Source organism: Salarias fasciatus, chromosome 12 (assembly GCF_902148845.1).
Source record: "Salarias fasciatus chromosome 12, fSalaFa1.1, whole genome shotgun sequence".
Taxonomy (NCBI): domain Eukaryota; kingdom Metazoa; phylum Chordata; class Actinopteri; order Blenniiformes; family Blenniidae; genus Salarias; species Salarias fasciatus.
The window spans coordinates 18163118-18179860 of NC_043756.1; the positions used below are offsets into that span (position 1 = coordinate 18163118).

Below are 16743 nucleotides of genomic sequence, written 5' to 3' on the forward strand. Positions count from 1 at the left end.
AGACACAGCCTGAACAGCACAGCAGAGTAGTGTGCTGATGTTATTGGAGCATAGCACAGGGATTCATGTTTCCTCTGGGACTAACAGGCGGCTGTGACAGCAAATGAAATCATCAGCTAACCAGACTCTGTTTTATCTGGCAATTTTTCCCTCAGGCAGATCTCATAATATATACCTGCAAAGGACAAATCGTTATTTCAAATCCAACAGTCCCTCTCCTTTATTCTCTTTCCTTTATTTTGTTTATTATTAAGGTGCTGAACAACAGACCAAACTGAATTTAAAAGATCTTTTGAATGATAGAGTTGCTTCTTTTAAGACTTATTGTCTTATTCATTGTCTACTTGTATTGAGGAATGTGTGTATGGACTGAAACTACACACATTTATAATAGTCTCATAAGGAGCAACTAGAGTCATCTGAATGGAATAAATAGATCTGATTGGTTTTGATGGTCAACTTTGGGTATTTTTGGTCTTTTTCTATTCAACCTGGAGAAACACTATGAGGAATTAAATTCTATTCTGTGTGTGTGTGTGTGTGTGTGTGTGTGTGTGTGTGTGTGTGTGTGTGTGTGTGTGTGTGTGTGTGTGTGTGTGTGTGTGTGTGTATGTTGACTTGTGGAAGCTATGTTTACATGGTTTTGTGTCAATCTGCCTGAATTCCTCCTGATTCAGAGATCAGAAAGTCTGTTTACATTACAGCACATGATTCCACAACCAGCGCTTCCCAGAAACCCGCCAGGATTGGTTTGATTTGTGAGCGAGACTGATCAAATTTCTTTGTCTTTTTTTGAGTATATTTAGAGGCAACCAACCAACATTGTCATCTCATTCATCACAGAGAACTTTTTTGCTTTTCCCCAAAGATCTTTATCTAAATCAGTGATAAGTGATAACTAGATCAGTGCCATTTCCCAGGACTCTAACTGGACAAAGTTACAGACTCAAACCCATGATCACCTTAGAAAGAACAGAAGACACAGTACTGTGCCTTCAAAAGTAAAAGTAAAGACCTTTTTAAAGGTCTTGTAAACTTGGGATGTTTATTGGTTTTGGCATACTGCCTTGAAGATGCCTGACTCTGTCAGATCTTGGAAGCTAAGCAGGGTAGGGCCTGGGTAGAACCTGGTTGGGAGCCTCAAGGGAACACGAGGAAGAATGCAGTGTGAGAGTGAGTGGTTGGTGGTGGTCAGAGGGTCTGGCGGTGCAGATTGGCCCCAGGGTAGTTGTGGCTACATACATAGCTGAGCAGCTATTGAGTATGGAATTGATTTGAATTGTAAAGAGACTTTGAGTGTCCAGAAAAGTGGAGAACAATGGATTAATAATATCAAAGCACAAGCTCATTTATTAATAAACTGGGTGGTGTGTTACCTGGTACAACTTTGGCCTGGTTGTCAGTGTTGCTACAGTGATATAATATAAATTGTAACACTTTAACAAAACAAAACAATAAAATATATATATGTTAAAGCTTTATAATCTGATTTACAGTCACATCTAAGTCACAAACTTCTCTTAACTTTAATTATCTGCTCTGATTCAAAAGGTAAATGAACAAGCAGTTCACTTGAATTTACGGTGAACTCCAGCTAGTTTCACTATCCTGCTCAGCAGGATTTTCAAGTTAAAAGGTGGGAGTAATCCCTTCATCAAACTTTCAACACCATGATTTCTAACTGGAAGTCCACAACTAAAGATCTATATATTCATGCGTTTTTAAAAAACCTTCTGCTTGCATAAAAACACACATAATAGAATATACACATTCAATGAGCCCCTGTGTTTTGTTCCCAATGTAGATCATGTCAAACACATACAACATCTTTTATTAAATATATTTATGTGTTTCTTTGTTTTTTTCTCTCTCCCATGTTCTCTGGAGCATTGTTCTTTCTTCAGCCATTTCTCTGAAAATCAGTTTTTGGGGTGATTTCAAGAACACATGAGGTGTTATGCGACTATGAGGAATCATAAGGGAGACAACAGGAGCTGCTGAGGGAGCAGACATACGAACATCAAAAATCACAGATAGCATTATAAAGTACAGAGCAACGTTTTACATGTTTTGGAGGAAAATTAATAGCTGGAAAAGTTTTGTCATTTTGGAGTCAACCTAAAGCTAACAAACATGCACTCTCCTGAATTTAAGAGGAAAAACTACTTATGAAGAATGAGCTGGTCTGCTTAACACACATAAATTACCAAAACCGGGCTAAGAACTTATAAATAATGCTGCAGCCACATTAACTTTAATGGAGATACTGTTTGCACTGATTTTGTAACTCGGATAAAAGTTTATACAGTATTAATGTGTGTCATACATCGACATTATACAGTATTAAAGTTTGCTAGACACAAGTAAATGTGAGGGCGGATGAAGATCTTGTTTCCCTTACATGTATTTCACACCTAATTTATCTATAATTAGCTGTTCAAAGAAAACTAGAAATTTCTACAGAACATAAAACTATTATGGTAATGCTGTTTAATTTACAGGTCTTACATTTAGCAGCACCCTCTCTATCATTCAAGCAATGATTGTACCTATGCTTGTGTATATTTTTCTGTTTTTGGGCAAAGCCAACTTTGCGATCGAAATTTGGTATTTAAATTATAATATGTCCACTAGGCAAATGAAACATGATGCAAACAATACAGTCATTTTATGTCATTTAAGGCAAAAATATGTACTATCAAAAATCTGCGACATAAAAGTTACCTTTTCTTCTACAAAAATCTCCAAAAAAACTACAAGATCAGACAAAACCATTAAATATTCCAATATTTTCAGGATTCAATCCTTCTAAAAGGAGCTTTTATTTATTAGATGCCATTTCTGTTATTTATTGGATTTTTTAAAACATATTCATTATTTCTTCGGCATACAGCATGCAGTGGTTCTGAGGGACAAATCTTTATGTTTAGTCCTATAAAAGTAAAAGAGCTGGTTTTTGTTGAGAAAAGTGAAAAATAAATTTTTTTAGTTATTTTAGAAAAATGAAGCATCGAGATTACAGAATGCTTGACTATGTTTTCTAATGCAACATTAAAATATGTGGCTTTAACTGAGTTTAATAGGAATTTTTTTAGTCCCAAACAATAAATAATATCCGAGGACATTAAATTGGCATGGAAGGAGTGAAAGGGTGAATTTTGAATCTCATGATACACAAAAGTGAACAATGCATCATATTGCATATTTTGGCTTATCTTTCACTCCCTCATATATGTCTCATATAGGGCTGAAATGGTTTATGAAAAATGTGCAGAAAAAAAGAGAAAATGGTAATCTGCTGAGATTTATTTTTAGCAGATTAAGTAAATTAAGCAAATTTTCTATACGGAATAAAGGAATCAAAGTCAATGTGAAGTCCATAAAAGTGGAGAAACCCCAGCCTTGCATCTGTGTGTGTGTGTGTGTGTGTGTGTGTGTGTGTGTGTGTGTGTGTGTGTTCTTGTATTTCTATCCTTGTCGGGGCCAAATGTCCCCACAAGGATAGCAAAACGTGGAACGACGTGCCTTGTGGGGACCTTTTTCCGGTCCTAAGTAGGAGAAACAGTGTTTTCTTGACCATGTTGTTGTTACTGAAAAAAGTAAAAGTGCAAAAACATTTCTTTAGGGTTAGGCTTTGTTGTGGTGTGGGTTAGGGTTAGGGTAAGGGTCAGGGTTAGGGGCTAGACATGAATGGGAGTCAATGGACGGTCCCCACAAGGATAGAAATACAAGACTGAGCGTGTGTGTGTGTGTGTGTGTGTGTGTGTGTGTGTGTGTGTGCTTTTCAGATGGATTAAAACCCAGTGCCTCGTTCTGAAAACATCCACAGCACATATCAACACATTACGAATGAACAGCGCATCAGAGAGCCGCACCATGCATCACTGATAATAAACGACCGCAGGTTCCCAGGAACTGGGAGAGATAGATGAGCACTGTCAGCATGTTTATCTGGAAAGTTCCTGAAACTGTCTATTACTATGTGGCTCAACTAAGTTCACAGAAATGCCTGAGTCTGCATTCTGCACTCATTACGATCTTATATGCCATCAACGCTACGCACATTTACAAACATCATTACTATCCCAGAATCTTTTGACCGTAATGGCCGCCTCTTTGACAAAACTAATGGGACACTTCATCATTCAGGGTGCACCATACAGCTGTATGAGTGCACCGACGCACCAAGAAAGCATTCACTGTCTAAAGGTGATGGAGCACCGCCTGTGATGTACAACTGTGCGCCGCAATCAATCAGACAGTCGTTACAATGTGGGCTGAAATTGCATCCAGCGAAAATGAGTGTGAACAAATGCTTCGATCACCTCAAAGAGGCAAGATGCTTCGTCCCCTCAGCGAAGGTCAGCTGAAGGTATGAGTCGGTTCTGTTTACAATCCCGCGCGGTGTTTTGATAATGAATCGCTCCACTCAGCAATCAAAGCGAGGTTCAGCGGGAGAGCAGTGCACGGGGAAACCAGATGGCCTCACGCCTGGGCTATATGTTGATAATCATAATGACAGGGGCAGTGTCTCTATTGCCATCAGTGTGATGACTGTTAAGATGATGAGATGCCTGTGCATGGCTCAGGTGGGCACTTCAGACTGGAGAAACAGGATGAGGAGTAAACACAGACGGGCTGGACTTTCAAGGCCTCTCCTCTCGCTCTTAAAACCTTCCCAATATGATGCGGCAAACACCTCACGCAGCTTAAGCTCATGATCTCCGCCAAACTAAAGCAAGAGTCAATCTCGAGAGAGGATCAGCGAATGAACTGAGATTTCCAAGTTAATAATGAAAAGCTTCTTGTAGTTAAAGCGGTGGCATTCTTCCTCGCAAGAAATGGCCTCCTGCCTCTGAATATAGAATTCCACCGTGTGGTGTGTGCTTCTGTTCGGGGACGATCAGAGAGCTTCAGGGTTATTGCAACAACATGAAAAATCCGTGGGCCTTTACCGAGTGGAATTCTTTCGTTTCAATTTTACAATTTTAAGAAATGAGGTTAAATATATATACAGAGAGCGGAGCTATTTATTTGGTTTTTGAAACACAATATGTCCTGTTAAAAGGAAAAGGAACTGTTGCAGGCTATTTATCTGTCAACAAACTCCATAGTCTTGATGGGCAACTTCAACTTGTGACTGAGCAGATGTGAGCCAGAACACTGAGCTGTTGGACTTCTGTGCTGGTGATAGATTGTCCATAACAAACACCCGGGCTGACCGAAAAATCTTTTCTTAGTACAGGAGCGCCTTGTGTCGTCGATGATTGGTTATATGTACTGTGGAGCTGTCAGATGCTCACCAGCAGTGATTGTTTGAACTGATGGAGGTTAAAACTATGAGCTTGACCTGGGAGACTCACACACACTGTGAACGGCGGCGAGCTGGGGAATGCTGGGGGATGACCTTTTCCACACAGCTTCAATCTCTCACCTCTGTAAAACAAATTAAAAGAAGTTGGAGGCATGGAGTCAGAGTGGAAGTTGATTAAAAAAAAAGAAAAAAAAGAAGAAGAATCCTGACCAAAGCTGTAGCAGCGACACCAGCAGTCCAGGAAGCCGTCCAGCTGAAATCGCAGGCCTTCATAGCCTGGTTGACTCAGGAGACTCGTGAATTATTAGCAGACTAAAAGTGTTGCAGCTGAGTTGGTTGCGGAAGGAAAGTCTGTTCCACTGGAGAAAGGACCAAGAAATCAGTCGTAGCAACTGCAGTGACGCACTAGATGTAAATAACTGTTGAGGTGAAGACGGAGCTGAGCTGTACGGCATCCCTACCTTCACCTACGTTCAGGAAATTTGGGTCATGACCGAAAAAAATGAGACGACTGACAGAAGCAGCTGAAATAAGTTTTGTCCTCAGGGCTCATTCAGGGGAGCCAGTTAAGGCATCATTAGCATCCGATTAGTTTGACCCGTTCATGCCTCCCAGATGAAATATACCGAGCCAACTGGGAGGAGCCACTGGGTTCAGCCCAGGACCTGTCGGAGGGATTTAATCTCTTGGATCGGATCTGAGAACAGCGAGGGAGTCCCCCAGAGAAGCTGGAGGATGTTGCGGGAGACGGGAATGTCTGGACCTCTTTGATCTACAAACGGCTACAGCAACCCCAAGTGGATTTAAAAGGAAGATGAATGGATGTATAAATCTGCATGGCAGTGTTTCTCTTGTATCCCTGTGGGTATTCAGGAGTGAACCGGGCTCGATATCGTTCGCTAAAACATGTGAGGATTTAAATTCCAAAGTGCTATTTCATACTTAATATTCCACGTCATTTTCAATCTGTCATGTAAGTTAAAGGAAATGAGTGAAATAAATGAATTCACCTAATTGTGATTCAGTGAGTGGATTCACTTCAGTACAGCTGTGACATCTTTGAGTTATTGTCTGCATTCGGTGATTGTTTCAAATTGTTTTACAGTTACAAAGGTTCTTTTTAGTTTTCATCATCTCAGAGACTGATGACACTACAATCTGTTGTACCTCTGTAAAAAGTCTATTTTCTACCACTGTGAAACATTACTGGTAAAACATATTTCAGGGGATATTTTTCAAAAAAAAAAAAGTTTGAGAGCCACTGCCTTTGGGACCAAACTTGATGAAAGTTTTGCCACGAATCAATATTAGTGATGAATGGTTTACCTGAAATTGTTTTTGGTGACATATTAAGAGCAGAATTTCTTTCAAAAAGCCGTACAATATATAAGTTTTAGTGTTCCAATTGGAAGCACCGTATTACTGCCTGGTAGGTACTCTTTCCCAGAAATCAAACAGGTAATGAGAGTTTTAGGAGGGAATCAGCAAAGTTCGAGCAGATGTAATGAAAAAGATATCGACACGCTAACTCAGGACCTCCAGAAAAGTTAATCCCAGCAGTTTTTGGCTCCTAGAAAGACAAAGCAGTGCTAAACACACATCCTTCAGAGCTCACAGGACACACACACACCGTTTAGTTTTCCTGATTGACATTCATGGCCGAGGTTGCAGGCTAAATGAGTAAAAATCAAAGAGGGATATCATTAATGACACATTCATTTTGTGGTCATGAACTTAGCTAAAAAGCTTCAAAGCTGCTTCATCTTCTCTTTCTTAAATGAGCCACTGTGAGCACGTGACGACAGATTTGTGTCATTTCTAATGTTGCCAAGTAAGACAGATGTCTTGAAACAAATCCAAGAGTAAAAAACAGCGTGACATTTTAACTCTTTACTGCTTTTTTTTTACTCCAACGATTTAATAGTAGTGAAAGATTTTCTATTGCTTATGTTTGCTTTGATAAATGTTTTAAATAGTGCATTTGAAATTAAGCACCTTCATTTACAGCTTAGATCAGCTTCAATGAAAATTGGCCTTATTAAATGTCAAACTGGTACTAAAAAAAACTAAATGCTTTTATTTTTATTTTTACACTAAATGTGTGGATGCTCCTCTGCACCGATGACTCATGGAGAACAAGAAAGACAGACCGCAAGCTGTGTTACTGAAACAAATAAGCTAATAAGTAACCGGTATTCACAATGGGCCTCACAGTGGTGCCATGGTCAGCAGTCTTGTCTCACACTAAAATGCTCTCTTGTTCAAAGACTGCCAAAAAGCAGAGAGATACAGTGCTGTGCCTCGGGAGGTCCCAGACATGGCCGTCCAATCGCTGAGCAGATTCACCAGTGTGTCACACTTTTGGAACATGAGAATCTCAGCGCTGCCAGTAACACACATTGATACCGAATAACTATTAGACAGTTGAAGTTATCTTTCCAGATAGGGAAGAAGCACTCAAACAATAGTTTATTGCTTTGAATAAGCTGAAGCCAAATTACTGAAATCGTGAAAGGGTTAACATCCAATACAAGCACCATACAACTCACCAGAAGTATATTCATCCATAAATCTCCCACTCTGGATTAGAACCCACAGGGAAACAGCAGAACTCATACTGCAAAGGAATATTCATTACAAGCACAATCACCAAAGGTAAGGCAGTGCCTGCATCATTACTGTGACAGGGAAAGTGATAGACATGAAATAAATATATTATGAGAAATGTCCTCCAAACTGCTATATTCATTACCTGAGAACAGCACCCTGTTTATCTCTGCTTTAATAAAGATGCCGTGTGTGGACACTCCATACCTGTCATTCTCGTAATTTTGTCTCCATCCTTGAATAGAATCAAGGATTATTGTCGGAGAAAAATCCCAGTGGAGAAATAATGTATCAATAGGACAGCAGAAAATACCAGTCTGGCTAATATTAACCAATGATTCATCCCAAATCCCTCGACGACGTGCATATCGTTTCTCTTCTCAACCCCCCTGCTTATGTAAACGGATTGTTGTTGGCTTCTGAGCACAATGTACCATTAAAATGCATACTAAGTGCACATCTTTTCTGAACATTTTCATCTGAAGACGTGAGGGCTGCAGAAATAAAGCTCTGGACAAAGAACTGTAAGTACCTAATAAAAACACTCCAGGTCTGGAGAGCGTTTCACTGCTGCAAAGCACAACAGCTACCAGTAGTTGTCTATGTGAAATGCTGGGTGGTTTGGTATCTTTAATTTTGGCTGTCAGTTTCATTTTCTCTTGATTGGGCCAAGTTGTTACAGGCTAAAGACCAGAAATGCATGAAGAGCATGTTATGATACAGACTCTGTAGCTGTGACACTTATAGGGCTTTTTCCCCTAAATCTTTGGAGGACTGAGAGGGAAGCATGCAGCAGTCTAGAGCTCCCAATGTCAAATGGATTGTTTAGTATATCTACCCACCAATCACTATCCTGTCTCCTGCTCCAAGCTGCACGCTGTGCAAATCTGACCATTGTTGCACAATCTGTTAAAGCCTGGGATCACATCTCCAGTGTATTTGTATTCAGCATGTGCATGTTCATCTGAGCGCGTGCGCCGTTGTGTATAGGTATATTGAATATAAAGCATAGCAAACAATTATCTCCACTCCTGTGAAGCGTGATGATGGAAAATTTCACTTCCCCTTGACGCCTACTCCTTCAAAAGAGGACTGGTTCAATATCAATAACAATTTTCACACCAGGTTTAGGCAGACACACACACACACACACACACACACACACACAAGGATGCATGCACACATACGCATATATATCCAAAGCAGCAACATCTCTGAGCCCATGTCAGCATTTACTAATAAATGTTGCTACACTTACATTCAAATTGTCATATTTAAATGAATACTGGATCCTGAGATGTCATGTTCATCACACTGCAAATATACTCTGTAATAGGGTGTAACATCAAGTAAACACAAAACACACACACACACACACACACACAGAATAAGACAATAAACTGGTGTAAAAACTTGTCATGCATTTCCGTGGCCCGGCATCTTCTTTAAAGTCTTAGTTTTACGACTGTTCTTCGAATTCTCTAAAGCTGATTTGACCCATGCTGCCCAACATTTGACTCTGCATGAGTGTTTTTGTATCAGAGGAGAATGTTGATGCAGGGATTTATGTGTGCCTGAGAAAACAGGGTGCAGGACAGCAGCAGGATGTTTTATTTGTGTGTCTGCATGTGTGTTTGCCTGGTTGTGAATCCTGTGTGCCTTTCCTATCGCTGACACCAATAGCAGGAGTCAGGTGCACAGAAAGCTCCTGCTGGCAGCTGAGCTGATATTCATGTGCCTGTAGTTCAACATGAAGGTGTTTTTGTGTATTCACAGGCAGAAGAACACACTTCTTCTCCTGAGAATTGCCATGGAGGGTCAACAGCACCACTCCGAAAAGTGGAGAAATCGCTCTGCGGGAATGTATGCGTTTATCAGTCAAAGGAGACGGCTCACATAAACGCCGAGCCAAATAACACCATTAGCAGTCACCTTGCTTTTGTTTATGGATCTGTTATGATAAGCAGAACAAAGCGCTGCTGCCGCCGCGCCGTTCATTGTTATGTATTTCATAGCTTCTGACAACTTTCATCAGAGCACTTCAGCTGTTAATGTATTCATTTTGGAGATTGCCTCTCCTCCTATCTCAGCCCTCCTCCTTCCTCCGCTCGCATCGCGCCACAGAATCACAGATGACTGTCAATGAACTCCCCGCCTAACAACTTTCTCTTCCTTCTAATCTCACTCTGCAGAGCACTGTCAAATCATTTTAGCCGCCCGTCCACCCCTCCACACACCTGTCAGTAGTAGAAAGGAGGGAGTTTAAGGTGCAATAATGAATTCTTCCACCGACAATGTAATCACAGAAAGGACTTAAAGCTGCTAATTGAGCAGGATAAAGGATCAAAGTTCTCTTAGTTGTATTTTTTTTTTCTCAGCTCCTGCCTGCAAGAAATTTTACTGCAGTAATCCTCTGAAAAGTGTCACTCACACTTTGGGAGCAGGTGGGTGGCCGGGGGAAGTTGGCAAAATTAATGTTGCTGCTGCCAAAATAAAAAAAAGCAGTGGGACAGAGGGATAAGGAGGGCAATGAGAGAGAGAAAAACAAAAAGAAAAATCATAACACTGTTCAACACATGGATGAGCAGGCATTTAAAAAACTATAAAGTACAAGTTAGCACGAGCAAATTGAGTAGTGACAGATAGCTGTGTTGTACTTTCCTCAGTAAGATCTGCTGCATTGTGTTAAACGTCAAAAGCACCATTAATTTCAAGAAATTGAACCCAGAGCACTTTTCATCTTGACATATCAGCTTCATTCCTTTGTATTATATTACACCTTAAAACAAACGTCAGTGCTGCAAGGTTAAGAGAGACAGAAATCAGAGACATATTTCCAGGAGTGGGAAGATGTAGTAAAGGTGTCTCTGTCTCTCTCTCTCTCTCTCTCTCTCTCCAGTTATATGTCGAGTGCACGTCTTCTGGGGGGGGAAATCCACAACCTGGATGGCTTCACATTGATGAGGTATACATGTACCCCCAAATGAGGTTAAACAAATGCAGTTGCATGTTTGGGTGCAAAAATGGCCCAGTCAGCATATTAATTAGCAATGCTGTTATTCAAAGCACGAATCGCACGACTGACAACATTGATGTCTATCAAATATAATATTTACTTATTCATAACCAAACTGAAACTGACCTGTAAAAAATAAAAAATAAACGGATCCAGGATTTTAAAGTTTCATCTAGGGGTCTGCAAGCTATATGTGAAAATAACCTCAGATTTTTTTTTTCTTCTTCCTACCCCCCAAAAAGTGTGGAAATATGTACACATACAACAGTAAAAATGTGACAGCAAATGAGTCCATGTATGCACATTAAGTAAAGTTCATATCTCTGAGCTGTACAATATAGAGTCGAGCTGCAAAATAATCTGCAGATCAGCAAAAATAAAAATAGCATGATATATATTTAACATGTGTAAATAAATATAGAAGAAATGACAGAAATTCTGAACAATTTACATTCTCAATTGTTATCATGCTGTTGGAACTCATATTTTTCTGGTTTTGTGCTCAGAAATGTCAGGTGGGCTGGTAGCAATAGCCTTTCAAATTTTCCTTCCTGCAGTAGTGGACAGGATGAAGAAGGAAAGATGTACTGTTGCTCAGTCTTAGGGAAACACAAACTTCCCCAAAGACCTCCAAAAAAACAAAACAAAAAAAAAAGCGCTCTGCTGCAGGAGAAAGTGTAGACATGTCTGGAAGTAAAACAATAACTTGTATGTATGTGAGAGTGAAAAGCATGTCTTTTCACTCTCAGTTTCTATTTCAAATCAGTTTCAACGGCTCTGTTGTTGTTTTAATTACCCATTCTCTCCTGTTTATTTGGAATGAGGTTAACTCACATTTCAAAGGAGCAAAAAAACAAATTGGGGCATTTGATGGAAGTATTCAATAAAAACCCTCCTCAAAGTTATTCTAATCCTTCAAGGATACAAGTGAGAAAAATTTAACACTAATTAAAAAAAAAAAAAAAAAAAAACCTCAACAATGAAAATAACTTGATTTCCTGTTCTCACTTCTGCTTCTGCTTCAGATTGTTTCTCACTTAATGGATTTTAGTCCCACTTCCATAGAAGTCAGGTCAGTTGAACCACAACCACCATAAAAACTGAACAGTAACTACGTGATCGAGCAGATTAAGGTCAGCTCAAAAATTGGACTGACTCATTTTCTTATCAAGGTAGATTTAAAAAAAAAAACTAGGAGTTTAAAACTTTTCATTTTGACAAATCACAAACTTTACTGCTTGATATTTTAATGAATAGTAATACTGTGAAATCATCTAATCTATAACCCGTGAACAAATGTCTTTTCTTTTCTGTCGATTATGAGTTGACAATGCTATTTTTCAGTGTGAAAATAAAGCCCAGCACACAGCCACAATGCACTGCTCAGTGCTAGACACCCTGTGAGCAGCAAGCGAGTAGCTTAGAGTTAATTGCGTAACACTCACTCTCAGTGCATGAGAGGCGACGGCACTGCTGTACTGATTCTAACATGCATTGATTTAATTTGTTTTCGTCAGAGCTGTTGGTTGGAAAAAAAGAAGAAGCCTGAGTCACTATCCGGTGATAGACTGGTGACTCGTCAGGCTGTATCCTGCCTTCACCTTTACTCAGATTGGCTCCAGTGTAGCAAAAACCCTGAACAGGAGAAAGTAGTATAAAAGATGGATGGATGGAAGTTTGGAGGAGGTCAGACAACTCTCAGTATGAGTATGCTTGTTAAAAAAAAAAAAAAAAAGAAGAGGACAGGTTTAGAGGTGGGATTTAAAGGGGAGCAGAGAGGCTGTCATGTAGGCTGGTCGGTGAGGCTGACAGTGAAGGAAGATGAGGAGGAGCTCCATCAGATTATGGAAGGCCTGAAAGTGGGAAATGGACATGCTGTTGAACTGGACACTGGATTATGTGATGGATGGATGGATGGATGGATGGATGGATGGTGATCTGAGCAGCAGCTTTTTGAACCACTTGGACTATATTGATTTTGGGGGGCGGAATAAAGAGAAAGGATTCTAATTGTTCAGACAGGAGGTGCTGCTGCTGGGTGGTAGTGAGGGACCAGTGTAGTTGTGTGTACTTGACCAAGTGATGTTACTGACAGTATTGGGCTATGTTTTCAACTGAATGCTCCCAAAGCACTCAAGATATGTTAAAAATGTAACCCTATACTTCAGTGTCATTGAAAATGAAATATATTTAGAGAAATACCTTCTTAACTCCATATCATTGGTAAAGCAGGTCAATATTTCATCCAATTATTGCACTTCCATTAATCCATCTGAAGATCTTTGAATGATTTGAAGTCATTTTGAAGGTAGATTCTGAACACAAAAAGCACCATTACATCTTTTATGGTACCACACTGCCCTATTAAGGACCTTCCAGGCTCTGATTAGTTAATTCAACACAGATTTAATCTAAATTGTACATTCATTGGAGTGTAATAATATGAATTTCTTAATAATAATGAAAAAAAAAAAAAGGCAAACAGAACCAAAATCTGATGAGAAATGATGGAGAACAGTCAGGTAGCACAGACACGTGAGCAAACTCTGGGACATGGGAAATCATACAGCACAATACTCCCACAGAAACCTGCACGTCACTGCAAGTAATAAGAAATTACAGGAGAGCAAATACAGTGACATCTCTACAGCGCGCCGTGTGTATCAAACAGACTTCATACAGCGTAATATTATCATAAGCAAATGCTTTTGCATATCAAATCCCATCCTCTACTTGTAAATCCTTTATAATGCGAAATTGAAACCACAGGCAATCAAGTAATCCAACAAGGTGTCTGGACCTCCAGGGCACTGATAAATCTCTCCTTGAGATTCCTCACTGTAGTGGGAGTACTACAGCCGCCGTGTGGGAGCCGGAGGCAGCCAGCAGGTTTTTTTTTTTTTTTTTAAAGTGCCGTTCACTTTAGTGAGGGGAAAATTGGATGGTTTCCTGTATGAAAAGGAGGTGACAATGTGAGCTGTTACGCCACCGTGAACATATTCCCCTCGTCGCGTTGCAGTGATTAGACACCGGTTGTAATACATGGATTCTCCCACACGGTTCCTGTCAAAGAAGACAGGAAATGTGGGGTGTGCATTTATAGAGACATGGATGTATAAAAATTCATATATGCAACCTTATAATCTTTTTTTCTCCTGGTTGGGAAAATAATGACAGGTTTTCAATCCAATATTAATCAGCCACCAGCAGAGAGAGACAGAGAATGAGCAACAATGGAAGGGTCGAAGAGCTGTTAAAATGGGAGGACGTGGGGAGCATATGTTTCGGTGTGTGTGTGTGTGTGTGTGTGTGCGCGCGTGTGTGCCTGTGATTTCACACTCTACTTACTCTGCTCTCTGAGCACGCACTCCAGATACAGGTACTTCAGTGAACCTGTAACCACTCTGTCAAACATCTGTCAAGAGCCTGACAGCGTGATTATCACCAGGCATATCAAACAAAAACTCCCAGGCAGCGCTGCCCGAGCTGAGCTTCGCTGTCAGTTAACTCGTTCTGTTCGGTGCCGTGAAGTTAACCAGCCACTATTTTATCTCAGGGTTTTGATGGATGTTTGCCGGGCTAATCAGCATCAGCACATTAGCAGTCATTGGTGAGGTGAAATGGAAAACTAAATTTTGATCAGAAGCACCACCTCAGTGAAGTCTCCCAGTCAAAGCTGCGCGGCAGCCGAGTGTATCTAAAAAGTAGATTATCTCTCAGCTGCTGAGCCGCACGTTCTCCACCCAGGGTGGACAAAATAACTAGAGCACATCTGTAGCATAATCCAATCCAACACAGACAACAGCAATATACCTTTTCAGAAGTTCGTAGCATTCAATTTCTGTGAGAGTATTGTCTGAGGTATCGATTCAGCAAGAAAAGGATTTCTGGATTCAGATTCGTTGGGCTGCAAAACACGCTCCAGTGTGTCTGTCTCAAAGACCTGTGTGTAGCTAAATGCTCAAGGGAAATTTCCCTGTTGGTGTAAACATGGACTGGGAATACTGGTGCGGAGATGGCATTCTGCTGCCAATGTCTGTATCCAAACACTAAAGCTTGTATAAACACTGATCCAGCTTTGATTGTTCTGCCACCATTATAACTACGAAAAGACTCACTTCAGACTCTGTGTGTGTGTGCAGAATTTATGATCTTTATGTTCCTTGTTTTGCTGAAATATGGCTATCAGTCATCATCATCATCATAATAATAATAATAATAATAATAATAATAATAATAATAATAATAATAATAATAATAATAATAATAATACTTTTCACACTGGTATTTGATTCAGTGATGCTGTTTTCCGAGGAAGGAAGAGAAGAGGATCATAGTAGGCCTAAGCTCGCTGTTGCATGTGTGGAGTGAAGAGTGTTTTGATCCAGCAGACGGGGTGCAGCAGTTCCAAGTGCTGCAGACGTTATCAACTTTCTGATAGAAAGGATACACAGTGCATCACAGCCTGTTTTGTATCTAGAGTAAAAGTGAGATGCGCACAATGTTGCTATGGATGATCAGAATATATTCCTGTTGCTGATGAAGGGGTTGTCACAATATTTAAAATTCTGGTTTGAATCCTCCTGTGTGGAAGTGAGGAGGCCACTATTCAGACAGTAACTACTTCTTCACTTTAACATTCAGGACTATTACCCCCTTCCATTTTTATGCCCTCCTAGTTAAAGTGCCTTTAGTCTTAATTCATCATTTTACTAATTGCCACTCAGTCCCGAATTTACATGAAGACGCATATTCTCAAGAGAGCAGACAGACACACAGTGAGTATCTCAAGACGAACCTCTATTCTGTGCCTCACCTTGCACTGAGTGCCATTAAACAGTGAATAACTGATAAGAGGACATTTTAGTTTTATAATACCTCTGATAAGAGGCCGTTGGTCTTTTTAGATAGAGCCCTTATTGACTTTCCTTTATGGCTGCCGCTTATCAATGATTTCCTTTCCAGACATTTTAGGGGATTAGGCCAGATTTACTTTGGGATTATTTCTCTTCTGGAATTCTATCTATTTACAATATTATGTCAAGGACAATACGACTGGGTAAGTGATACATCTATACGTAGAGAAGGAGTTTAAATAAATACAAACTTAAGTCAGGTACTCGTACATTCAGTAACTCATATACAGAAGAAAACGTTGAGTGAACCCTTTACAGCAGAGAGGATGATGTTCAGTTTATTCATCTTTCATGTTGCCGAGTGTCAGCTGTAGCGCTGCCATGTGATGCAAGCTCTCACCCTGAAGGACTCTTACGAATTTTGATGACATCCAGCTCTTGTCCTCTTTATGTTTTTGGACAAGAGTTTCTTTAAATGAACACCTTCTTAGCTTCACTTATCATAGGGGGGAACAAAAATTCATCTGCATCAAGCCGTGTTCCACCAGAAGGCCCTCGTCAGTCTCCTCCTCCTCTTCCTCACCGTCTGAAAGGTGCATCATCACAACACAAGCTGGAGCAAAGCTTCTGTCGGTGTAATCAGTTTTACTCAGTCATCATGTAAGTGCCGTGAGCGTACGAGTGTCAAATCCAAAGAGTTCGCAATAACTGGGTAGCCTATATGCTCTGATTTGTCAGGGATTCTTGTTTTAAAAAGATGCAACACTTCAGTATGTGAATACTCATTATTTTTGCAGAAATTACAGGTATGGTCAATCCATATGCATGCATGATGCTTCACCCCACCCTGGAAGCAGGCTTTATTTAGAGTGAAACAAGGGAAAAAGTCAGAGGCTTTCATTAAATGCCACTGATGGAGGGGCGTGGTCGATAAATCACATTATTTAAGA

General features: G+C 40.2%; 1 protein-coding gene across 1 annotated transcript in view; it reads right to left on the minus strand.

Annotated features, from left to right (window-relative positions):
- Positions 1–3742: 3742 nt before the first annotated feature.
- The window catches only part of ipo11 (importin 11), a 140544-nt gene continuing 127543 nt past the window's right edge, over positions 3743–16743 (minus strand). The window contains exon 31 of the mRNA XM_030104711.1: positions 3743–3780. The gene's annotated coding sequence lies outside the window, so the exon portion shown is untranslated. The remainder of the gene's footprint in view (positions 3781–16743) is intronic.